The sequence below is a fragment of the Magnolia sinica genome, chromosome 5 (assembly GCF_029962835.1).
Source record: "Magnolia sinica isolate HGM2019 chromosome 5, MsV1, whole genome shotgun sequence".
Taxonomy (NCBI): domain Eukaryota; kingdom Viridiplantae; phylum Streptophyta; class Magnoliopsida; order Magnoliales; family Magnoliaceae; genus Magnolia; species Magnolia sinica.
In genome coordinates, this window is record NC_080577.1 from 55,809,479 (window position 1) to 55,836,376 (window position 26,898).

General features: G+C 38.3%; 2 long non-coding RNA genes across 3 annotated transcripts in view; both read right to left on the reverse strand.

The window, feature by feature from the left end:
- Positions 1-7,192: 7,192 nt before the first annotated feature.
- Positions 7,193-26,898, reverse strand: part of LOC131246054 (uncharacterized) — a 59,579-nt gene continuing 39,873 nt past the window's right edge. For both annotated transcript variants that reach the window (XR_009171131.1, XR_009171132.1), the window contains one exon: positions 7,193-7,434. This is a non-coding gene — a long non-coding RNA (uncharacterized LOC131246054). The remainder of the gene's footprint in view (positions 7,435-26,898) is intronic.
- LOC131246055 (uncharacterized) lies at positions 18,788-23,061 on the reverse strand. The gene is made up of 3 exons (XR_009171133.1): positions 22,875-23,061; positions 22,515-22,565; positions 18,788-18,931 (listed from the first exon to the last, which is right to left on the reverse strand). It is a non-coding gene; the product is annotated as an uncharacterized LOC131246055 (long non-coding RNA).

Sequence of the window (26,898 nt, forward strand, 5' to 3'; positions counted from 1 at the left end):
TCACGGGGAAGGAGTAAAGTGATAAGACGTAAGGTAGGGTTTCTAATTTGAATAGGGGATGTAGATCGACGTTTTAGTCGAGCAAACAACTTATATGCAATCAAAGTCACTTAACCAACACCCGATGATAAGCCCCTTCGGGGGTTTGGGCTAGCCTGGCCCCTGATAGATCCACTTTGAAGGAAAAAGAGATCTATATATTGAAGTTCGGGGCGAAGGCTTTGACTGGAAACGTCATGCCGTTCATGTAATTCTGCTGGTCTAGGAGTAGCTCTCATGCTTCGGCAGTTGCCATCGCAAAATACGACGACCTAAACAAGAGAGCTAGAAGCCAAGCCCACCCGGAGTGCGCTATAGTGCACCTTACTAGATTGGGGCTCCGTTTTTTGGCAGATATGACGTCCCCCTATTATTGACAGCGTGCATCTAAACTCACTAATAGGAAAGGATAGAAAAACAAAGCAATGCCAACAATGGAGTCAATCCGTTATTCATCGAAAAGACGAAGCTCCCATTCAGTTGTTAAGCATCACTAGCTTACCCCTATGAGGGCGGGATGAAGTTTGAAAGGTATGGACGGGCGTAGGCTTAATAGTGAACGCAAAATTGAGGGTTTCTAGAGTCTCCAGATGTGAGAATTAAAAAAAAAAATCCCCTATTACGCCACGTGCATCGAGTAATCCACAAGGAGGGGAATTGAACTCCTATCTGTGGGGAGCAAACCCACGACCAAAGTCGTTCGTCCAAACTCATGAAGGGTAATCCACGGGAAAGGGAATCGAACTTGTGTCTGTGGGGAGTAAATCCACGACCAAAGCCATTCTCCCGAACTCGTGTCTGTGGGGAGCAAACCCACGACCAAAGTCGTTCACCCAAACTCGTGACTAGTAACCCACGGAGAGAGGAAACGAACTCATGTCTGTGGGGAGCAAACTCAAGATCAAAGCCATTCGCCCAAACTTGTGACGGGTTTTGGGAAGTTTTTTTTTCGTCCCTTTAAGGTGAGACGATTCCCTACGATGCACGCAATCACCCACCAACCACGTGCATCAGGAAATCCGACACACTTAATGTCATTACAAATGAGCCTTCAGGACTTCTCAAAGAGAATAACTTTCAAAGGAGTTCAAAAAAGCACCCTTACTATTAGAACTAGACATCCTTCAAGTTAATTGGCCAAAAAAAAACATCATTATGATGTGAAATAACCAACAAACCATTGGATTCCGTAGTTTCAAAAGTAAGATATTTTCTAAGCTCTCTTCAAAGTTAAGCTCTATGTAAAGTTCAGCATCTAAAAACTTCCCGTTATGCTCTCTTAATTTTCTAACCTCCTTCAAGTATTTTCTTCTCTTTTTTTGTATTCCTTCTTGCCGTTCTAATTTTGCTATAGCAACAATGACAAACACCACACTTGTAAATTTTGAATTTTCTTTTATTTTATAACTACATGGTGTCCCCGCCGGTTTAAGGCGAGACTATTCCCTACGAATGCACACAATCACCTGCCAACCATGTGCATCGGGTAATCCACGAGAAGGGGAACAAAACTAAACTCGTGTTTTAGGCGAGCAAACCCACTATTCCTTGCGAATGCACACAATCACCTGCCAACCACGTGCATCGGATAATCCACGGGAAGGGGAACCAAACCGAACTCCTGTTTTAGGGGAGCAAACCCACAACCAAAGTTGTACTCCCAAACTCGTGACGGGTAATCCGCAGGGAGGGGAATCAAACTTGGAATAAGCAATTTTTATACAAGGTAATACCGTCTACCCATATGAGGACTTCGATAATAGCAAGGTTGTAACTAATTTGATCTAAATTTGCTCATAGAATTCTAAAGTTTAACATTTGATCCACTATTGATAGATACCACAATCCTCTTACTCGAATTCTAAATTTTTTCACCTAGCCACTTCAACAATAGAAAGTACAGATTGGAATATAAGGATCAAAGGCTTTGATGTATTGATTTTATTTTAGCGTAGATCGTCCTTTGGTAATCTTCTTATAATCATTAAAAATTTCCTAGTGTTTGATTCTGGCGCAAAATCCTTTTGAAAATGATGCATAAAATGTGTCTATTTTAAATGATGCCCCAATATTTTCAGCTAAAAAACCATTTTGTTATGAGTGACTTCCAAATCCAAGTAGTGTCCTTATCCAAGCCTAACTTCATCTTCGGGTAAGAGTCTGACTGTTCTTATTTGTCTTGATCCTAATTAAAGACCTACAGTTATTACTTTGATTCCACGGCTAATCAACCTTTGTGTAAAGTGGTGTGATATTTTGCCTATTAAAAATAGTCCAATAAAAAGTAAGTCAGGTGCACATTCATGGGACCTTACCCCAACGATTAGGACAAACCAAAACCTGAAAATGATTACGGGGGAGGAGTGAAGTGATAAGAGGCAAGGTAGGGTTTCTAATTTGAATAGGGGATGTAGCTAGACTTTTTGGTCAAGCGAACAACTTATAGGCAATCAGAGTCGGTCAACCAACACCCGATGATAAGCCCCTTCGGGGGTTCGGGCTAGCATGGCTTCTGATAGATCCACTTTGAAGAAAAAAGAGATCTATATATTGAAGTTCAGGGCGAAGGCTCTGACTGGAAACGGCGTGCCGTTCATGTAATTCTGCTGGTCTAGGAGTAGCTCACATGCTTCGGCAGTTGCCACCGCAAAATACAATGACCTAATCAAGAGAGCTATAAGTCAAGCCCGCCCGGAGTGCGCTATAGTGCGCCTTACTAGATTGGGGCTCCGTTTTTCAGTAGATATGACGTCCCCCTATTAGTGACAGCGTGCATCTGAACTCACTAATAGGAAAGGATAGAAAAACAAAGCGATGCCAACAATGGAGTCAATTCGTTATTCATCGACAGACGAAGCTCTCATTTAGTTGTTAAGCATCACTAGCTTACCCCTATAAGGGCGGGATGAGGTTTGAAAGGAATGGACGGGCATAGGCTTAATAGTGAACGCAGAATTGAGAGTTTCAGGAGTCTCCACATGTGATGATTAAAATTTAAAAAAAAAAAAAAAATCCCTTATTACACCATGTGCATTGAGTAATCCACGAGGGGGCAAATCGAACTCCTGTCTGTGGGGAGCAAATCCACGACCAAAGTCGTTCGCCCAAACTCATGACAAGTAATCCACGGGAAAGGGAATCGTACTTGTGTCTGTGGGGAGCAAACCCACGACCAAAGTCGTTCACCCAAACTCGTGACTAGTAACCCACGGAGAGGGGAAACGAACTCATGTCTGTGGGGAGCAAACCCAAGACCAAAGCCATTCGCCCAAACTCGTGACAGGTTTTGGGAAGTTTTTTTTTTTTTTTTTTTATCCCTATTAAGGGGAGACCATTCCCTATGGATGCACGCAATCACCCGCCAACCACGTGTATCAGAAAATCCGATATACTTAAGGTCACTACCAATGAGCCCTAAGGACTTCTCAAAGAGAATAACTTTCAAAGGAGTTCAAAAAAGCACCCCTACTATTAGAACTAGACATCCTTCAAGTTAATTGGCCAAAAAAAAAAAACATCATTATGATGTGAAATAACCAACAAAGCATTGGATTCCTTGGTTTCAAAAGTAATATATTTTCTAAGCTTTCTTTAAAGTTAAGTTCTATGTAAAGTTCAACATCTAAAAGCTTCCCGTTATGCTCTCTTATTTTCTTCTCTTTTTTATACTCTTTCTTGCCATTCTAATTTTGCTATAGCAACGATAACAAACACCACACTTGTAAATTTTAAATTTTCTTTTGTTTTATAACTACATGGTGTCCCCGCCCCTTTAAGGCGAGACTATTCCCTGCGAATGCACACAATCACCTGCCAACCACGTGTATCGGGTAATCCACGGGATGGGAAACAGAACCAAACTCGTGTTTTAAGGGAGCAAACCCACTATTCCTTGCGAATGCACACAATCACCTGCCAACCACGTGCATCGGGTAATCCATGGGAAGGGGAACTAAACTAAACTCCTGTTTTAAGGGAGCAAACCCATAATCAAAGCCGTACTCCCAAACTCGTGACGGATAATCCACAGGGAGGGGAATCAAACTTGGAATGAGCAATTTTTATACAAGGTAATACTGTCTACCCATATGGGGGCTTCGATAATAGCAAGGTTTTAACTAATTTGATCTAAATTTGCTCATAGAATTCTAGAGTTTAACATTTGATCCAATATTGATAGATACCACAATCCTCTTACTCGAATTCTAAATTTTTTCCCCTAGCCGCTTTGACAATAGAAAGTACAGATTGGAATATAAGGATCAAAGGCTTTGATGTATTGATTTTATTTTAGCGTAGATCGTCCTTTGGTAATCTTCTTATAATCATTAAAATTTCCCTAGTGTTTAATTCTGGCGCAAAATCCTTTTGAAAATGATGCATAAAATGTGTCTATTTTAAATGATGCCCTAATATTTTCAACTAAAAAAACATTTTGTTATGAGTGACTTCCTAATCCAAGTAATGTCCTTATCCAGGCCTAACTTCATCTTCGGGTAAGAGTCTGACTGTTCTTATTTGTCTTAATCCTAATCAAAGACCGACAGTTATTACTTTGATTCCACAGCTAATCAACCCTTGTGTAAAGTGGTGTGATATTTTGCCTATTAAAAATAGTCCAATAAAAAGTAAGTCATGTGCACATTCATGGGACCTTACCCCAACGATTAGGACAAACCAAAACCTGAAAATGGCCACGAGGGAGGAGTGAAGTGATAAGAGGCAAGGTAGGATTTCTAATTTGAATAGGGGATGTAGATGAACTTTTTGGTCGAGCAAACAACTTATAGGCAATCAGAGTCGGTCAACCAACACCCAATGACAAGCCCCTTCGGGGGTTCAAGCTAGCCTGGTCCCTGATAGATCCACTTTGAAGAAAAAAGAGATCTATATATTGAAGTTCAGGCTGAAGGCTTTGACTGGAAATGCCATGTTGTTCATGTAATGTTGTTGGTCTAGGAGTAGCTACCATGCTTCGGGAGTTGCCACCGCAAAATACGATGACCTAATCAAGAGGCTACCCTAAACCCTAAAAGCCCACAAAATGCGCAAAAGAATTTAATTTGAAAATACCACTTATAAGAGATTAGCAAGATTAAGAAGCCCAACCCAAAAATACATTTAATTTCCCTAACAACCACAACATGCGAAGAACTCCTATTCTGAAAACATCTCCTATATAAAAGCAATCTCCACAAAGCTTTTCCCACTTTTCCCACCCCTCCTGAATGCCAAGACCATAGAAGGTCCACAACAAAATTCGACTTCACCTAAGCTTGTATGGAGAGCATTGAGAAAGTAGTCCCACATCATTCAAGCAAACATGCAATGAATGAAGGGGTGATTAATTGACCCTGCATCTCCCATGCACATTACACATATGTTAGGAAGATTGAAATATTATATGTCAAGATTGCTCCACTAACAATTTTTGTCCTTACCACATCCAATGAGGGCTATTAATAATCAACGGAATTGATTGGTGAACACAGGCCTCAACAAATATTGGTTTAGATCATTAAATTGACCTCAATTAGATGAAGGGTTTAGATCGCAAAAAATGTCACAATGATATAAAGGGTTCTGATCACTTATAGTAGACCCAATCAAATGAACGATTTGAATCACTTGGAATGGCCCAACGATATCAAATATTTGTATGGGTGAAAATGTTCCTAGTCCAGAAAAATAACTGCACTCCACACTTAACTCTAAAAGATTGAAATATTATATGTCAACATTGCTCCACTAACAATTTTTGTCCTTACCACATCCAATGAGGGCTATTAATAATTAACGGAATTGATTGGTGAACACAGGCCTCAGCATATATTGGTTTAGATCATTGAAATGACCTCAATTAGATGAAGGGTTTAGATCGCAAAAAATGCCACAATGATATAAAGGGTTCTGATCACTTACAGCAGACCCAATCAAATGAACGATTTGAATCACTTGGAATGGCCCAACCATATCAAATATCCGTATGGGTGAAAATGTTCCTAATCAATATTAACCATTAAATCATTGAAAACAAGCCCTACCACATTAATTGGATCACTGAAAATAGGCCCTACCTTAACTTTTTATAAAGATAGCAAGCACCCTATAATATTAACGATTTGAATCACAAAATGTAGGCCCAATCAGTAAGAATGGCTTAGATAATTAAAATGAGTTCAATCATATGATCAATTTGTAGCATTCATAGTGGGTTGGGAAACATTAACTTAGATAATTGAAAATGGTCCACCATTGATGATTCGTGTACCGATCTCTTACATGTGAAAAATCACAATTCAACATCCACCATGGGATGTATCACATCAACCAATTAGATTACTAAAAACATGCCTTAACATATCAATCATTGGAAACAGGCCAATCATAAGAATTGACCATTAAAGCATGCCCCATTATATGAAAGGCTCGAAACACTAAACAAGGCCCCCAATCATATATAGGATATCTAATATTTGAATCAATCATTAGCACGGTTGACCCATGCACCAAGTATCTCAAACAAGAAATATCGCAAATATAGAATAAGCAACTCACAAATAGATACTTAAAAACTGGAATACCTAAACAATCTACATTCAATTGCAAAATGAAGATTGAATCATAGGAATCACTAGAAACAACCTAAATCATACGAAGAGTTTGGATAAACTGAAAATGCCCCCAATCGTATTAAGGCTTTGGATCACTACAAACCAACCACATGAATGGATTGGATCACTTGAAATGATCCATGCATTTTAAATTAAAAGTTTGAGATAATGAAAACTGGCAACATCATATGAATGGTTTAGATCACCCAACACACACTACCATAATAATGATTTGTATCACCGAACATAAGTCCAAGGGACACCAAATCACCTCTACTAATTGGATAATTTAATCTAGTGTACCATAAAAAATTAACTTACAATCTACAACTATAGCTAATAAATTGAATGTAACATTATCATAGAAACTATTCCCCTTCATATAAATGAAAAACTATTCACATAATTCTAATAGTGTATCTTTAAAGTAATTGACTAAAACTAGCAAACCATTGAAACAAGCAGAGGCAAACAAACATGATGGACAAGTAAAAAAGAAAAAAGAAAAAAACAACAAGTACATATGTTGAATCATCACAAATGGTAACTACATGGTATTATAACTAAAAGGGAATAATAGAGTCTCCACATATCAACCCCCAATATAATCAAATAAGATCCCTAAAATTCAAAACAATAATTCCATAATCAATTAATAACAAGAAAAGTGTTAAGAAAAATCTCACTCATAGAAGAATTAAAACCCTGATGAATATGATGGAAACCAACAAGCTTCATCGTTCTCTTAGTAAATCTAACAAAATGCTTGAATGCAAAGAAGCTGAAACAAAAAAAAATAAAAAAAATTAAAAATGTTGTGATTAAAACAATAGATAAAGCATGAGACAAAAGAACAGCCTAATTGAGTTCTTTTGGAGATATAATAAGCATAAAAGAACAATTGTCATAAACCGGTGAGGTGCCTATCAAAATTAGATGAAAAAGAAACAAATTTCATTAGGAACATGCCATGAAAAAGGATTCGTTAAGAAACAAAGTGCATTTTGTCATCTGCTCTAATTATAAACATATCACTATAACCTAAAAAATATAGAAAATATGGCAAGCTAGTTCCATCATGTTGCAAATTGCTAACTTCGAGCTTAAAAAGTTTCATTAGAGAAAAAGTTGCATTCCTTCCTAAACACTAAGAAACACATCAGTTAACCGGAAAAATATTAATAGTTTAGTAAGCTAGTTCCCTCAGGTTGTAGAATTGCTAAGTTGACTCATAGCTTGCAAAGATCATCCAACATGCTAAAAAAATTGACTTAACATAAACAAATCACAGATGATTTAAAGCTTGATTTAGACCACTTAAAAAGAACCACTAATATGAACAATTTAGATCACTCCAAACAACCCAAGCATTTTAAAAGTTTGGCCTAATTGTATCACTTTGAATGGCCAAAGCATTTCAAAAGGTTAGCTTATCCTACAAATGGCTTGGTTAATGAAAGTGGGATCATTCCTATAAGTAGCTCGCATCATTAGAAGCGAGTGATTAACGGTCTAGATTACTACAAAGGAACCAACCATAAGAATGGTTTCTACCAGTAAAAATGGAGCAGGAGATAATAGTAGTTTGGATAATTGAAAATAGGCCCATTTGCATGATTTGTGCACTTGCCTCAAATGGGTGAAAACACAATTACAGATCCATCGAGGTTTGTATCACACTGCCTATTTGAATCGCTAGACATGGGCCTTAACATAATATTCATGGTTGACATTAGTGGCGGACCAATCCAGCCAACATGGGCTATAGATCATTTGGTTAGATTAATGAACATGAGCCTTAAAACGTCAATTAATTTAGATGACTAAAAAGAGCCCCAACAATAAGACGAGTTAAGGGTTCGGATAAGTCTGCTTGGATTGTTAAACCATGGACCTTAGGATATTAACTAATTTGGATCACTACAAACATCCTCAATAATACGAAGGGTGTGGATCACTAAAATGGCTTGAATTATATAGAGGGTTTAGATCACTTAAAAAGAGCCGACAATATGAATGATTTGATTGACTCCAACCAACCCAAGCATTTTAGAAGGTTAGCTCAATAATACGAAGGGTGTGGATCACTAAAATGGCTTGAATTATATAGAGGGTTTAGATCACTTAAAAAGAGCCGACAATATGAATGATTTGATTGACTCCAACCAACCCAAGCATTTTAGAAGGTTAGCTCAATAGGATAACTTCAAATGGCACAAGCATTTCAATAGATAGGCCCATCTTTATAAATGATTTGGTTAGCAAAAATGGGACCTGCTTATAAATAGTTTGCATCATTAGAAGCGAGCTACATGATTAATGGTTTAGGTCACTACAAAGGGACCCAACCATAGGAACGGTTTCTACCAGGAAAAATGAAACAAGAGATTAATTAATGGCTTGAATAATTGAAAATGGGCCCATTGTGCATGACTCATGCATTCAATTGTCTCTAATGAGTGAAACCGCAATTACAGATCCACCAAGGGTTGTGTCACAAAACAAGCCAAACCAGATGAACGGCTGAGATTGACGGAAACAGACTCTACCATATTAACAGCTTAAATCACCAAAAACTTGTCAATCGTATGATTAGCAGGGTTGTTGAAAATGAGCACAATGATTTTCCAAGATTACTCCTCCCATAATGAATTTTTGTGCTTGTGCAACCCAACAACGAGTATGAAACTTTCATTCATTGGCTTAGTAAACAAGGGACGGAGTTTACTCCAATCAAATGAAGGAGTTTAGATCACTTAAAACAGACAATTATACAAATGACTTTAATCTCGTGAATAGGTACAAACATATAAAATTTTTGTGTGACTAAAAACAAGGCCAATCATAAGAACAATTTGAATCACTAACGATTTTTTGTACATGAGGCACCCAAAAATTAATTTGTTGAGCACAAGACTAACTCTATAGATGGTTTGGTTTACATAAATGAAGCAATCAAATGAATGGTTTGGATTGAAAACAAGTCTAATCATTTGAAAATTTTAAAGCAATGAATAAGGGCCCTAGAATATAGAAATATTAACCATTGTGAACCAACTCGATCAAATGAAAGATATGTATCAACTTAACATATCAAGCATGTTGATCAACAAATATGAGCCCAATCATATGAATAGTTTGGATCCACTGAAATGGCTCAATCATATCATAGGTTTGGATCACTAGAGATAGGCCAAATCATATGAGCAATTTAGATCATTGTAAATAGACCTAACCATATTATGAGTTGGGTCAGCCATATGAATAGTCCGAATTGGAGAAAATGAGCCCAATCATATCAATGGCTTAGATCATTCAAATTGGACACTTATGCATAGTTTTCACCACTGGAAATGGTCTACGTGATATTAAGGTTTGGATCATGGAAAACAAGCCCAATTGTGCAAATGATTTGGAATACAAAATAAGCGCCCTATTATAAGACACCACTAAGGATCACTAAAAATTAGCTCAATCGTATAAATAGTTTAGGTCATTGAATACTATGTCTACCCTATGAATGGATTGGATCCTTGAAAACAGGCCAATTGCAATTGACCTAGGCACAAAATATCTTGAACAAGAAAAGATTGCAAGTCTAAACTAAGAAGCTAACAAATAGAAAGTTACGAAGGGAAATACCTCAACAGTCTACATTCAATGGCAAAAGGTCAAAATATTCTATGAATAAATTCCTCCACTCATAACAATTTTTAGGATGTCAAATCCAATCAATGGTTAGAGCTAGTTACCAATTATTTCCAATGCCATATAGAGATCAATGCTTATATAAGCACAAAGAGGGTTAGCGGCATCAAGCTCCGCGCCCATACAAGTGAGACCCATGGCTCAATTATACAACTTGTTGATGACCAAGGATGGGGCCACAAAAATTGCCCAGATGGGACAATGTTAAGCCTTTGAATGGTGGCCACTAAATGGACAATCAAGAGAATAGGATGGCAAACATTCATACTTGAAAGATTGGTTGCTAGGATCTTCCACTCTGTGAAACTTTTTTACATTTTTCTGACGAACTTTTCACCATGATTGGGATAATAAAACCAATGCTTTAAAATCATCAAAATGTCAGGCCCACATCTCTAAACTAAAGACTTCGAGAGATAATACATTTAAGGTAGGGGATCAGACAATCCCTCACTTCTCATAAACATACAAAATTCTCGCCATACAATCAACACCTATTTAGTTCGATGGCATTTCCCAAGACAAAAAAATTAAAAATAAAATTAAAAATTAAAAATAAAAATAAAAAAGAGATTTCAATTGAAGCTATCACCTTTATCCATCGAAATGGCCCATGTCAAAAGGTTTGAATCACTAGAAATGGGCCAAATCATATGAATTCGGATCATTGTATAAAGAAACATAATTGTTTGAATTCTGTATCAAACCGAAGAGGGTCCTACAAAATTAAAGATGTGTATCACAGAGAACCAACCTCAAATATTACGAATTGATGAATCAACTTAACATATCCATTGGGATGTGTCATGGAAAGAGGCTTCGTTTCAATCATATGATAAGTTTAGATCACTATAAGCAGCATGAATCATATGATGCATTTGAATCGTTGAATGGGACGAATCATATAAGAAGTTCAAATCTGCCGAAATGGCCCATCCAAGAAAAGAAACTTCAATCATATGATGAGTTTGGATCGTCGAATGAGCCGAATCATATGAACAATTTGGATCCACCGAATGGCCCAAGCACGTCAATGTTTTTTATCCATCTAAATGGGCCAAATCATATGAATTTGGATTGTTGTAAAAAGAAACCTGACTATTTGAATTGTGTATCAAACTAAGGAGAGTCCTACAAAATTAACGATGTGCATCACTGAGAACCAACCTCAAATATTATGAATAGATGGATCAACTTAGCATATCGATTGGGATGGGTCATGGAAAGAGTCTTCAATCGTATGATAAGTTTAGATCACTAACAGCGGCACAAATCATATGATGCATTTGGATGGCCGAATGGGCGAAATCATATAAGAAGTTCAAATCCACTAAATGGCCCAACACATGAAAGGTTTTGATTCATTGAAGTGGCCCAAGCATGTCAAAGGTTAGGATCAGTAGAGATGGGCCAAATCATATGAACAGTTTGAATCATTTGTAAAGTTGAAGGAAGAGGATCCTACAGAATTTTGGGCATGGATCAACTTAGCAGATCCATTGCCAAGGATCAAGAACAGCAACTTCAATCATATGATGAGTTTGGATCTTGAAAAGCAGCTTCAATCGTATGATGAGTTGAAATTGTCGAATAAGCCGAGTAATATGAACAATTTGGATCTACTGAATGGCCCAAGCATGTCAATCACCTTTATCCATCAAAATGGCCCATGTCAAAGGTTTGGATCACTAGAAACAGGCCAAATCATATGAATTTGGATCGCTGTAAAAAGAAACCTTATTATTTGAATTGTTTATAGAACTGAAGAGGGTTCTACAAAATTAACGATGTAAAATTAACGATGTGGATCACTGAGAACCAACCTCAAATATTATGAATAGATGGATCAAATTAACATATCCATTGGGATGGGTCATGGAAAGAATCTTCAATCATATGATGAGTTTTTTTTTTTTTTTTTTAAACACGCACGCACACCACCACACACTCACACAGTAGTGGGGTTTCACCACCAATGGGTACTCGAACCCTTGACCATGTGTTGAAACTCCTAAGAGTCTTCAATCATATAATGAGTTTAAATCACTAACAGCAGCATGAATCATATCATGCATTTGCATCGCTGAAGGGGCTGAATGATATAAAAAGTCAAATCCGCTAATAAATTGGCCAAAGCACGTCAAAGGTTTTGATCATTGAAATATAATTCTACTGGTCTATGAGTAGCTCCCATGCTTTGGGAGTCGGCATCGCAAAATACGATGATCTAATCAAGAGAGTTAGAAGCTAAGGCCACCCGGAGTGCGTTATAGTGCACCCTACTAGATTAGGGCTCTATTTTTCAGCAGATACAACGTCTCCCTATTAGTGACAGCATACATCAGAACTCACTAATAGGAAATGAGAGAAAAACAAAGTAATGCCAACAACGGAGTCTAACCGTTATTCATCGACAGACGAAGCTCTCATTCAGTTGTTAAGCATCACTAAATTACACCTATAAGGGCGGTATGAAGTTTGAAAGGAATGGACGTGCGTAAGCTTAATTGTGAACACAGAATTGAGGGTTTCATGAGTCTCCAGATGTGAGGATTTAAATATTTTAAAAAAAAAAATTTAAAAAAAAAAAAAAAACTTCCCTTATTACACCACGTGCATCAAGTAATCCATGGGGAGCGGATTCGAACTCATGTCGGTGGGGAGCAAACCCACGACAAAAGTCGTTCGCCTAAACTTATGACGGGTAATCCACGGGAAAGGGAATCGAGCTCGTGTTTGTGGGGAGCAAACCCACGACCAAGCCATTCTCCCGAACTCGTGTCTGTGGGGAGCAAACCCACAACCAAAGTCGTTCTCCCAAACTCGTGACCGGTAACCCACGGAGAGGGAAAACGAACTCGTGTCTGTGGGGAGCAAACCCAAGACCAAAGCCATTCTCCCGAACTCATGACGGGTAATCCACGGGAAAGGGAATCGAACTCGTGTATGTGGGGAGCAAACCCACGACCAAAGCCATTCTCCCGAACTTGTGTCTGTGGGGAGCAAACCCACGACCAAAGTTGTCCTCCCAAACTCGTGACCGGTGACCCACAATATGGTTTAACGAACTCGTGTCTGTGGGGAAGCAAACCCAAGACCAAAGTCATTCGCCTAAACTCGTGACGGGGTGTCCTCGTCCCTTTAAGGTGAGACCATTCCTTACAAATGCACGCAATCACCCGCCAACCACGTGCATCGAAAAATCCACGGGGAGAAAATCGAACTCAGTCGTTAAGCGTCATGAGCATATGCCTATAGGGGCAGGATCAAGCTTGAAAGGAATGGATAGGCATAGGCTTAATGTTGAACACTAAAATTGAAGGTTAAAATTTCAAGAATATCCAAATGTGAAGATTAAAAACAAAAACTTTTCCTGATAAATAGGGTGAAGAACAAGGCAACGAGTCGAATCAGACCAAGTTAGGGTGGAAGGGCTGACCCGACTCGCCCAACTTGGTTCCAAGTTAAGCATGCCTGACCAGATCTGAGTCAAGGTCTAGCATGGACTAATCCAGACTGAGTCTGACCCAGTCACAGATACCGAGTCGAGTCGAGTCAGCACCGTGTCGGGTCGGGTGTAGCGGGTCTCCAGATGTGGGGATTATTCAAAAAAAAAAACTTCCCAGTTACACCTGCCGTGAAGGAACCTGACTCTAAAGGGAAAGGAATTTCTCTCATTACAGCTCCCCGTCTGAGATAGATAAGGGCAGCCGGAGAGGGAACCATTCCTTCATGCGCACTACCCGATGGAATTCTTTCTGATTCCGCAAGCCCACCTAACGCCTTCCGACATTTGAATTGAGAAAGAATGGGGTTCTGATGCATCCGAACAGACCCCTCTGACATGTATACGAGACTAATGGGTGGGGATTTCATCAATGACTTGAATCGCCCCTATCAATATTAGAGGGGGCACGCTTCCCTTCACTTGCCAAGAAGAGATAGCCCAAGCCGATAAAGGAACAATCAAATGTTATTAATAGATGGATCAACCTAACATACCCATTCAGATGGGTAATGGAAAGAGGCTTCAATAATATGATGAGTTTGTATCACTAAGAGTAGCATGAATCATACGATGTATTTGGAATGCTGAATGGGCCAAATCATATAAGTTCAAATCCGTTAAAATGGCCCAAGCACATCAAAGGTTTTGATCCATTGAAACGGCCCAAGAATGTCAAAGGTTTGGATCACTAGAAATGCGGCAATCATACGAAAACGATGGATCATTTGTAAAGCTAAAGAGGGTCCTACAAATTTTAGGGCATGGATCAACTTACTATATCCATTGCAATGGATCATGAAAAGCAATTTCAATCATATTAGGAGTTTGGATCATGAAAAGAAGTTTCAATCGTATGATGAGTTTGGATCGCCAAATGAGCCGAATCATATGAACAATTTGGATCCACTAAATGACCTAGCATGTCAATGTTTTTTATCCATCAAAATGGCCCATGTCAAAGGTTTGGATCACTATAAATGGGCCAAATCATATGAATTTGGATCGTTGTAAAAAGAAACTTGATTCTTTGAATTGTGTATAAAACTGAAGAGGATCCTACAAAATTAACGAAGTGGATCAGTGAGAACCAACCTCAAATAGTACGAATAGATGGTTCAACTTAACATATCCATTGGGATGGGTCATGGAAAGAGGCTTCAATCATTTGACGAGTTTAGATCACTAACAATAGTACGAATCATATGATGCATTTGGATGGCTAAATGGGCCGAATCATATAAGAAGTTCAAATCTACTAAATGGACCAACACATTAAAGGTTTTGATCCATTGAAATGGCCCAAGCATGTCAAAGGTTAGGATCAGTAGAGATGGGCACCAAATCATATGAACAGTTTGAATAATTTGTAAAGCTGAAGAGGGTCCTACAAAATTTTGGGCATTTATCAACTTAGCAGATCCATTGCCAAGGATCATGAAAAGCAGCTTTAATAATATGATGAGTTATGATGAGTTTGGATCATGAAAAGCAGCTTCAATCATATGATGAGTTTGGATCATGAAAAGTAGTTTCAAACATATGATGAGTTGGAATTGCCAAATAAGCCGAGTTATATGAACAATTTGGATCCACTCAATGGCCCAAGCAAGTCAATGTTTTTTATCCATCGAAATGGCCCATGTCTAAGGTTTGGATCAATAGAAATGGGCCAAATCATATGAATTTGGATCGCTGTAAAAAGAAACCTTATTATTTGAATCGTTTATAAAACTAAAGAGGGTTCTACAAAATTAACGATGTGGATCACTAAGAACCAACCTTAAATATTATGAATAGATGGATCAACTTAACATATCCATTGGGATGGGTCATGGAAAGAGTCTTCAATCATATGATGAGTTTAAATCACTAACAGCAGCACGAATCATATCATGCATTTGGATGGCTGAAGGGGCCAAATGATATAAGAAGCCAAATCCCCTAATTTGGCCAAAGCACGTCAAAGGTATTGATCCATTGCAATGGCCAAAGCATGTCAAAGGTTTTGATCATTAAAAATAGGCTAGATCATATGAACAGTTTGGATCATTGGAAAAACATAAGTGTCCTATAAAATTTAAGGCATGGATCAACTTAGCATATCCATTGCCTTGGATCATGAAAGGCAGCTTCAATCACATGATGAGTTTGGATCATGAAAAGAAGCTTCAATCGACTGATGAGTTTGGATTGCCGAATGAGCCGAATCATAAAAACAATTTCGATCCACTAAATGACCCAGCATGTCAATGTTTTTTATCCATCAAAATGGCCCATGTCAAAGGTTATCTATCTTGATTCCAAAATATTTCTAAATAATGCTCAATGTTTTGATTATTTACAAATAACGGCCTATCTTTGATTATTTTAACTAATGCTCAACCTTTTGATTTATTTCTAAATAATGCTAATCTTTTGGATATTTCAAAATAGTCATTTTCTTTTGATTTATTTCTAAATAGTACCTAGTTTTTTTAATATTTCCAAATAATGCCCAATCTTTTGATTATTTTCAAATAACACCCTATCTTTTGATTATTTCCAAATAAGCCCAATCTTTTGATTATTTTAACAATAACGTCCTATCTTTTGATTCTTTTGAATATTTCTAAATTGTACCTCTATCTTTTGATTTATTTCCAAATAACACCTGTATTTGGTATTATTATATCCCTATATTTAAATTATACCTTAAATTTTTTTGATTTATTTCCAAATAACACCCTACTTTTAAATATTTCTAAATAGGCTCAATTTTTTCAATACTTTCAAATAAGCTCTACCTTTAGAAATTTATAATATTTCTAAATAGTTCCCTATCGTTTGAATATTTCAAATTAGTACCGTTTTTTAAAAATTTATTTTCTTTGTTAGCTTGTTAGTACACCCATTGTTAGTTCACACTTCACTATTAGCCACCCCCTCTAGGGAAACGATACCAAGACCTAAATGTTGAAACGAGGTATCTTTCACTCAGTCTACCACTTGAGCTATGGATCTGGGTGTAAATACCTTATTTTTTATATAATAAAAAGTATCTTATCTTTTAGATTAATTCTAAATATCGATCTTTTAAATATTTCCAAACAATACCCTATTTTGAATATTTGTAAATAACTTCCAATCTTTTAATTATTTTAAGATAACACCCTATCTTTTGATTATTTTTAACTAAGCTCTGCCTTTTGATTTATTTCTAAATAATGCTAATCTTTTGAATATTTCTAAATAGTATCCCTATCTTTTAATTTATTTCCAAATAACACATATTTCCCTATATTTAAATTATACCTTAAATTTTTTGATTTGTTTCCAAATAACACCTTATTTTTTAATATTTTCAAATAGGCCCTTCTTTTCAATACTTCCAAATAAGCTCTACCTTTATAATATTTCTAAATATTTCCATAACTTTTGCTAAATTTTAAATAGTACCCTTATCTTTTAATTATTTCTAGATACCTCCTTATCTTTTGAATATTTCAAATTAGTACCTTACCTTTCATTTATTTCCTATTTTTTATATTACTAAAAAACATCTTGATAATTTTAAATATCTATATTTTAAATATTTCCAAACAATACGTTATTTTTTAATATTTCTAAATAACAGCCTATCTTTTGATTATTTTCAAATAACGCTCTATCTTTTAAATATTTCTAAATAATGTCCAATCTTTTGACTATTTATAAATAACGTCCTATCTTTTCAATGTTAGTTCAATATTTCTAACTAACGCTTCACCTAACTAATGATTTATTTCTAAATAAGCTCTTTTGAATATTTCAAAATAGGCATTATCTTTTGATTTTTTTTTCTAAATAATACCCAATATTTTTAATTATTTCCAAATAAAGACAGCTTTTGATTATTTCCAAATAAGCCCTATCTTTTGATTATTTCATTAACTATTTTTTATATAACTAAAAAGTATCTTGATATATCTATTTTTAAATATTTCCAAGATATACCCTATTTTTAAATATTTCTAAATAATGCCCAACCTGTTGATTATTTCCAAATAAGGCCCTATCTTTTGATTATTTCCAAATAAGCCTTACTTTTTGAATATTTTCAAATAAATCCTGTCTTTAGATTATTTCCAAATAAACCCTCCTGTTTGATTATTTCCAAATAAGCCTTATTTTTGAATATTTTCAAATAACATCCTGTCTTTTGATTATTTCCAAATAACGCCCTACCTTTTGAATATTTCTAACTAATGCTCCGCCTTTTGATTTATTTCTAAATAAGTTCTTTTCAATATTTCAAAATAGGCACTATCGTGGAGCCCACATAGGTCGACCTCATGGAAAGCTCACATAAGGTCCACATAGTAAAATTTTTAAAATTTTAGGCTAATCTGTAAATTGAATGGAATATTGGTAGGGGATCCACCATGAAAACTTCCAGATGGAATACCACTCATCAGATGCACCCTACTAAGACAATGGGTACCAACCACACAGATATATTGTAGGCTTGACTTTCTCCCTTTGCTATGCCCCACCTGAGTTTTGGGATAAGATGATTCTTGGGATGTATGGTTAACGCGATGAGGCCTAGATGCACGGTTTAAATTACACGTACTATAGTCTCCACATAGATAAAACATAATTATAATGATTTCCCCCCTTGGGACCCTGGACCAAAAATCGGACTGGTCCACACTATTTGGTGGACCATGCATATGATATGAACTAATAAAGCTGGAAAAAATAAGATGGGTTACACTGTTTATATTTCTATCTACTTGTGCAACTCACTGATTTTAGAGGGGGAATGATCATGATAGAGACATGGATGAGTGGCACATATCTTCCATATGTTTGCAGCTTGCATATTTCCTTAAATTTATCTTCGAGCAAGTAGTATTAGATCTAAAATTTAAAATTTCACAAAAAAAAAAAGAAAAAACCACTTAACCCAGTAGCTTAAAAAGTCAGCCCCATCTGTGATCCAGGTGGACCACATTAAGCATAGAGAAGACTTTTGGTTCTTGGATCTAAAATAGGATGACGCATCTAGTAGGCCCCACCCAACACAACACCTTTTCCATCGCTGCCAATTTATAAACATACCCTAAATTTCTTTTTTCTTTATTCTTTTTTTTATTACAGGAGTACCCTTCCAATAGTTATAGGCGGGCCAAGCCACATTTGGGCATGGCTGCATTTTAATCCAGAGCCCAACCCTTGGGCCTAATACCATAGCCTAATCCAGCCAAAGGAAGCCTGTCAGGTGGACTACATGATTAAAAACAATGTCCAAGGCAACGCCCACCCTCCAAATTATTTCCCTTGGTGTGGCCTATTTAAATCATGTGTAGGTTTGACCTTTGGGACTTAGGCCTAAATTTTGGTGTAGAGTATAATTGTTAAAAGTGACATCACATAATCATCATACTAAGCCCTCTAAAAATCAAGGGCGGACGTCTCTCCCAAAGATTTTCTTTGGTGTGGCTCACCTGTATCACATGTCAAACTGATTTTTTATCCCTAAGCTTAACATAGGATTACACATCCAATTAGGAGAAGTGGAGTGGATGTCACATAGACTTCAAGGTAGGCCCTGTAAAAAATCAAGGTCACTTTTTTATAACCCTGATTACATATTGAATGGTCAAAGCAGATTTCACAAACACATCACAGATTTCACAAACACATCAAGTTGAGACCCTAAGAAATCAAGGGTGGGCAATGTATAGGACTGATATATTAAAAAAGAAGAAGAAAAGAAGATCTGTGCACAAAGTAGATAACTTCCTACCTGTTTGTTAAGTGCTAACGAAATCCAATCTTCCCAGTAGGTTGGCCTCACCATGAGGATAACCTAGTGCAAACATCATTCTATCTACTCATCAAGTGACCCACACTATAAAAAACAGTGTATAGCCATTGGTATATAACAAACTTGATTAGTGGATGGGGATGACTTCCATGGAAAATGTTGCTTACTATGGGGGAATTGCCTGAAGGTCCCATTCACTTAATAAATTAGAAAGTTACCAATTAGGCGGACTATAACCTGTGGTTCAACTGGTTAAACTTATACCTTCAATAAATAAATAAATCTTTATTTTTACTAACGTGGAACCTTAATTTTTGACGGGACCCACCATGATGATGATGATGATATATATATATATATATATATATATATATATAAGATCCATTGCTGGACAATTTGGAAGTATGGCAGAAGTTGTATTACATAATTTCCTTTTCAATAGTCATAGGCAGGCCCACCACATTCAGGCTGGGATGTAGATTATCCAAGCCCAGTCCAATTGAAAAGTGGCATGCATTTTAAGCCCGAGCCAGCTCTTAGGCCTCATACCATAGCCCAAAGTTTGGCCAGAGGCAAGCTATGCCCAAAAGCCAAACACAAAAGACAGGCCCATATTATATATAGCACAAACTTCAATTAGAAAAGGAAAGAGAATTTTACAAAATACTCATCAACAGGTACTTAAAAAAAAAAAAAAAGTTATTTAATAAGCTACTCATTAATTAATTTATGTAATTATCACTAGAAGTTAGGCCAGGGCCCAAAAATTATCCCCATCTATGATTCATGTGGACTACATGATTGGAAACAATGTTTAGGACAATGCCCACCCTCCAAATCGTTTCCTTTGGTGTGGCCCATTTGAATCATATTTAAATTTGACTTTTGAGCCCTGGGTCTAAATTTTGGTGTAAAGTCTAATGATTGGAGTGGACATCATATAATCATCACAGTGGCACCTCTAAAAATCAAGGGTGGATGTCTCTCCCAATGGTGGCCTACCTGAATCACATGTCAAATTGCAATTTTTTTTCCTGGGCTTTCATGTCTAGATAGACGGAGTGGAGTGGATCTCGAATGGGCTTCAAGGTAGGCTCGGTGAAAAATCAAGGTGATTGTTTTTTTTTTTTTTTTTTGGTTAAACCGCATTGATTACACATTGAATGGTCGGAGCAGATTCCACCTACACATCATGGTGGGACCCTAGGATATCAAGGGTGGGCATTTCATTCGAGGTACACATTAAAAAAGAGAATGTCGCAAGTCCAACCGGTTGGACCACAATTTAAGGTACACCCAGTAGATAACTTCCTACCTGTCAAGTGCTAACCTGTCAAGCGCTAGTGTAATCCAATCTTCCTATTAGATTGGCCCCACCATGAGGATCACCTAGTGCGAACATCATCTTATCACCTCATCAAGTGACCCATACTATATAAAACAGTTTATAGCTATTGATAAATAACAAAATAAAAGTGTGGCCACTTGATGAGTGGATAGGGATGATTTTCATGAAAATTGTTGCTTACTATGGGAACAGCTTGGAGGTCCCATTGGCTAATAAATTACAAGTTACCCGTTAGTAGACCATAACCTGGTCCAAACTAGTTAAACTCATACCTTTAAAAAAAATAATAATAATAAATAAATAAATAATAAAAATAAAATAAAATAAAATAAAAAATGATTGAGGGCCCATCATGATGTATATGTAAGATCCTCTCTCTCTCTCTCTCTCTTTTTTCTTTTTTTTTTTCTTTTTTTTTTTTTTTAAATATATCAGCGGAAAGTTTAAAAACAGTTGGTCGGCTACCATTGATTTTTTTTAAGGGCACACAACAATGTATATGTGAAATCCACTCTAACCATTAGATGTGGCCACCGGCCAAAAAAATCAGGCTAATCTATTATTCAGGTGGGCCACACCAAAGAAAACATTTGAAAGATACATACATCCTTGATTTTTATAGGGCCAGTGTGATGATTATATGAAATACACTTCAACCATTAGATGCCACACCAACCTTTAGCCCTATAACCCAAAAATCAATCCTATACATGATTCTCCCACCATGGGAAACAGTTTGGAGGATATGTGTTGCCATGTACCCTGTTTCCAATCATATGGTCCACCTAAATCATGGATAGGGTTGAGTTTTAGATCCTAGACCTAACATTAACATGAGATGATAGACCTGATGGTTGGGATGGAGTTCACAGAAACATCACAATGAGGCCCACCCACGCCTTGCACAATGAACGCCAACTACCATTGACAAATCGTTATTGAAAACCTTTCTGAAAACCAAGGATGTAAATAAGGTAGTATTTTGTAAATTTTTTAAAAGAAAACTGTGTGCCTTTTTTGGATGCGAATCAGATGGCCCACGCCACCCCAGCGATGGTGGTGATGTGTGGGCATTGTGGGACCCATTTTGATGTATATGCTGTATATCCATGCCGTCCATCAGTTTTTCGAGCTTCTTTTAGGGCATGGTCCCAAAAATGAAGAACACACCACCACACCATTGTAGGGTTGGGAGGGCAACACCACCTAATCATTGCAAGGCCTTCTTTGGGATTTTCTCTTGTGGGGGTCCACTAGTACATTGATGATCAAACTTAGCACTGTCAACGGGCTGGGCTGGTTGGGCTTATTCAAAATTTTAAATGTGACTGGCCTGAGCCTAGCCCATTGACAGCCCTAATTGAAGGCAGGATAGTTCTATATTAGGCCCATGTCCAACCCAGGTTGGGACTCAAACCCAGACATGTTCCTTCCTAATGCAAGGTACAATTTCTACAAGGAAAATAAATAGCAACCAAAGTTCAAAAGTGAAGTGGTTTTCCTTACCTTCGTTAATTATTTCATACCCCGTTGCCTTTATGATCTTTGGTAGTGCCGCTAGAAAATAAAAAAGAAAAAGAAAAAAGAAAAGTAAAAACCAACAGGAACTATAACTAATTGCTTTGACAAACAGTTGATGACTTGAAAGTGGCTATGCTGCATCAAACCAGCATTCATTTTTAGGTTAAAAAAAAAAAAAAAAAACTACACACACACACACACACACACACACACACACACACACACATATATATATATATATATATATATATATATATATATATATATATATATATATATATCTGGCCACAGGCAGCCACATGTTCATCTACCCCCTATCACAACAATTTATAACAGCATGCATACCTTACAATCACAGGCCAGCCCAACAAGAGTTTTCCCATATCCAATAGAGAAGTTAAGCATTTTCGCTTTTCATCTCTCAAAAGCAAAGGCATCCTGAAATAAGCACGCATATGTATAATTAAAAAAGAAGAACAAAAAAAAAAATCATTACCAAGAAACAAGTTAAGCAGCATAACATGGTTAAAATATGTTCACGAATATTTTCAAACTTTGCGGGTGTGTTTGGATCGGCTATTTGAATTCAGATGACAATAACTACTAGTATAGGATGGGTTTGAAGGACACAGTGGTGGTGGTGACTAGAGAAGGATCCTCTATTACAGCAGTCAGATTCTGGTTACAGGAAGTTGGCAGGTTAGCAGCAGGATCTTATGATCTTAAACCTATAGGTTTCAATGAACTTTGGGTCATGCTAACCCCGACTTCTAACTCGGACTTCCTTCTTATGGCAACTGCTCTTCATGCAGACGGCCCGGTGCAAAATATTGTGCGCTGGGAGCAGTTCTCAGCGTTCGGATTCGAGGATGTATGGCTCTTGGTCTGGTCGATCCCATTAGAGCTATGGAGCAAAGACGTCTTTCTGCAAATAGCATCCCGATTAGGTGATCTGCTAGAGATAGACTCTAAAACCAGATCGGGAGAAGAGATGGGCGTCATCAGACTCCGCATCAGAAAGAAGAAAGGGTCGTTGTTGCCTCTCTCCATCAAAATCATTGCTGATGAAAGAATATTGTTGTTGCCGATACAACAAGAACCTGTCAACTCTCCTGTTGCCAGATGGGAAGACATTTCGAGAAGCAAAGAGAGGGCAACAACCCTTACCCAGCCTGGATTCGAGAGCGATAGGGATGAAGGAGCACATCCTCCAAGCTCCGTCAGAGTTTCGAAATTCCGCGAGCTACCTATCTCGATATCCCGCAGACCACCTGCTCCTTTCAGTCGCTATCCTGCTGTCCTGCCAACGTACGTAGCCGATACGTGGCACCAAGAGACAAGTTTCTCCTGCAGAGGCTGACATGCGTCTGTTTGCGCCTGTATGACAGGCGATCGTCTCCGCTGATTGGTCAGTTGAGATCGACACGCGTCCGATATCGGGCAAATTTGAGACGATCTTCCCCCTGCCAGGCAGCCCCTCCAACGCATGCCTCTGCTACGTGTCTCCATGAGACGCTATCGAGGCCTCGGTTTGGAGACGCGTCCTTCATCTAGCGATGTCTCGCCGCCCTTGCTCAGTTGTCCCAGACGTAAAAGCCAAGATACATGGCAAGTCCTAGCCACTGACACGTGTGACGAGTCTCGTTCGACACGATGTCGTGGTGCGAGTAGAGAGGTCCGGTCGGGTCTTTTCAGATCCGAACCATCTCCTGCTTCTGGATTTCTAGCTTCGGAGGAAGCTATGCTTAATCTAAACAAGTCCACGCTCGAGTATGATGGAACCTCCTGTCCCAGCCATCTCCCGTTCTTCTACTCAGACCAGGACGACAGAAGCTCTGCGCTCTCCTCCTCGACATCGGTGAGGTCTGAAGCTTTGGAGTCTCTCTCTCCTCGGCCTTCTTCCTTACCTAATGCAGATCAGACCTTATCCCTGCTAGTCCAAGAAGATCCTGGTGGAGGGATTATTGAAGCTGAACCATTGCAGATGCAGGCAGGCAGCCCCACAGTGGATATGGCAGAAGATAGCATCGTCCTTCAAGTCTTGTCCAATCAGAAAATCCATATCGCAAATGAAATCTAGAAGAAGAGATGGATCAGGGATGCTCTGGGTCATATCGAAAGGTCTATTGGGCTCACTTTCGGTGATCATCCGGAGGATTTCATCGCCCTCTTCCACTGTATAGAGACGCAGGGTCGTCCTATATCCCCTTCTAGCTCCCAGGGAAAGAGACATCTCAAGCTTAACTCGAATAGAGAATTAAAGGGGCTTAAACTGGATCCCAGTTCCAGTTTTGGCCTCGACTTCGGTAAGGTCAACGTGGGCCGAAGGGGTAGTTCGGTTTCCTAAATGATTATTTTATCATGGAATGTTCGAGGGGTGGGGTCAAGGTGAAAACGTAGCATTATCAAAGATATTTGCTACAAAAGTAGAGCCGATATTATTTGTATGCAGGAAACCAAGGTAGCTAATTTCAGTGATGCTCTCATGCGGTCCCTTTGGAAGGCGAAGGATGTTAAATGGGTGACCCTTAATGCGGTCGGGATCTCAGGAGGTATCGTTATGGCGTGGAACCCTGCAGTCTGGGCTCTAGAGCTCAGTTGGGTGGGTTTATTTTCTATTTCGCTTCTTCTTAAAGATGTTTCGTCCAATTTCTTGTGCCTTTTTACCTCTGTGTATGGCCCCAATTTAGCAGTCAGAAGAGTTGATTTCTGGGAGGAGCTAAACCAAGCCAGGAAGCTATTTAACGGGCCATGGTGTATCGGCGGGGACTTCAGTATCATTCGGTATGTGGAGGAAAAATCAAGTGGGGGGGAAGTTTCATCGGCAATGAGAGGATTCTCGCAGTGGATCAATGACCAGGCGTTGATCGATCTCCCCCTCAACGGAGCTAGTTACACTTGGTCGAAGGACAGGACAACTCCAATTCGAGCTAGATTGGACAGGTTTCTTGTTTCCTCAGATTGGCTAGAAGCCTTCCCCCTCATATCGTAGTCCTTGCTCCCTAGGCCTACGTCCGATCACAGCCCTCTTCTTCTCAGCATCATGGAGGAAAATTGGGGTCTTGAGCCTTTTAAATTTGACATTTCCTGGCTTAAGATAGAGGGCTTTCATCAGATGGTAGCGGAGTGGTGGAAGGGTTTCTCGGTTTAAAGGCTTTGCCAGGTTCATACTGTTTAAGAAGCTTAAGCTCCTGAAAGGTAAGATTAAAAAGTGGAAGAAAGAGGTTCTCTGTAAAAGGCAATCGGATACTTCGGCTATTCTGGATGAGATATTAGCAGCAAACTTAGCAGTCGAAGAGGTTCCGATGTCAGCAGAAGATTGGACTCAACAATCCAACCTTATTCACGGTTATTCCTCCAGAATTCTTGAAGATGAGATTTCCTAGAAGTAGAAATTGAGATAAAAATACGAAATATTTCCATTATATAGCAAATGTTCATGTGAGAGTAAATAAAATCAGTCTCACAAGTCGATGGGGTTCAAATTGAAAATCAAGATCTAATTTTTGCAGAAGCTACTGGATACTTCAGGACTCTCCTTCGCAAAGATCATTGGGCTAGATCGAAGCTAGGAAATCTTCAATTTGCCCAAATCTCTGCCGAGGAAGCCAATCGGATCGAAGATCAGATATCAACTGCAGAAGTTGAGGCGATCTGTGCCTTATCAGGTGATAAAGCCCCAGGCCCAGATGGATTCTCAATTCTTTTCTTTCAGTCTTTTTGGGGAGTTTTACAGGGAGACATCGTGGCCTTCATTTTGGAATTTCAAGGTAGAAGCTATATGTCAAAAGAGTTGGGTGCCTCTTTCATTGCCCTGATTCCAAAGATTTCGGGTGATGTGGCCTTGAAGGACTTCAGACCCATTAGTTTTCTAGGAGGGCCTTATAAGATTTTGGCGAAAATTCTTACATCTCGTTTAAGAGGGGTGATGGGGAATATAATATCTGATAATCAAAGTGCCTTTATTCCAAGCAGGCAAATTATCGATAGCGCTTTGATTGCATCCGAATGCCTCGACTCCATCTACAAATCCAAGTCTAGAAGTATTCTTTACAAACTGGATCTTGAGAAGGCCTACGATCACGTCGATTGGGACTTTCTGCTATATATGCTTCAGAGAATGGGCTTTGGTGAGAGCTGGTGTGGGTGGATCAAGGAATGTGTGGGGTCAGCTTCCTCTGCGGTGCTTCTTAACGGGTCCCCCAAGGGCTATTTTGCCAACTCCAGAGGTCTTTGCCAGGGAGATCCTCTGTCTCCTTTCCTCTTCTTAATTGTGGGAGAAGCCCTGTCCAAGATGATGCTCACAGGCTTAGAGAGCAAAATAATTGGTGGCTGCCAAATCAGTGGAATGCCGCCCATATCCCATATC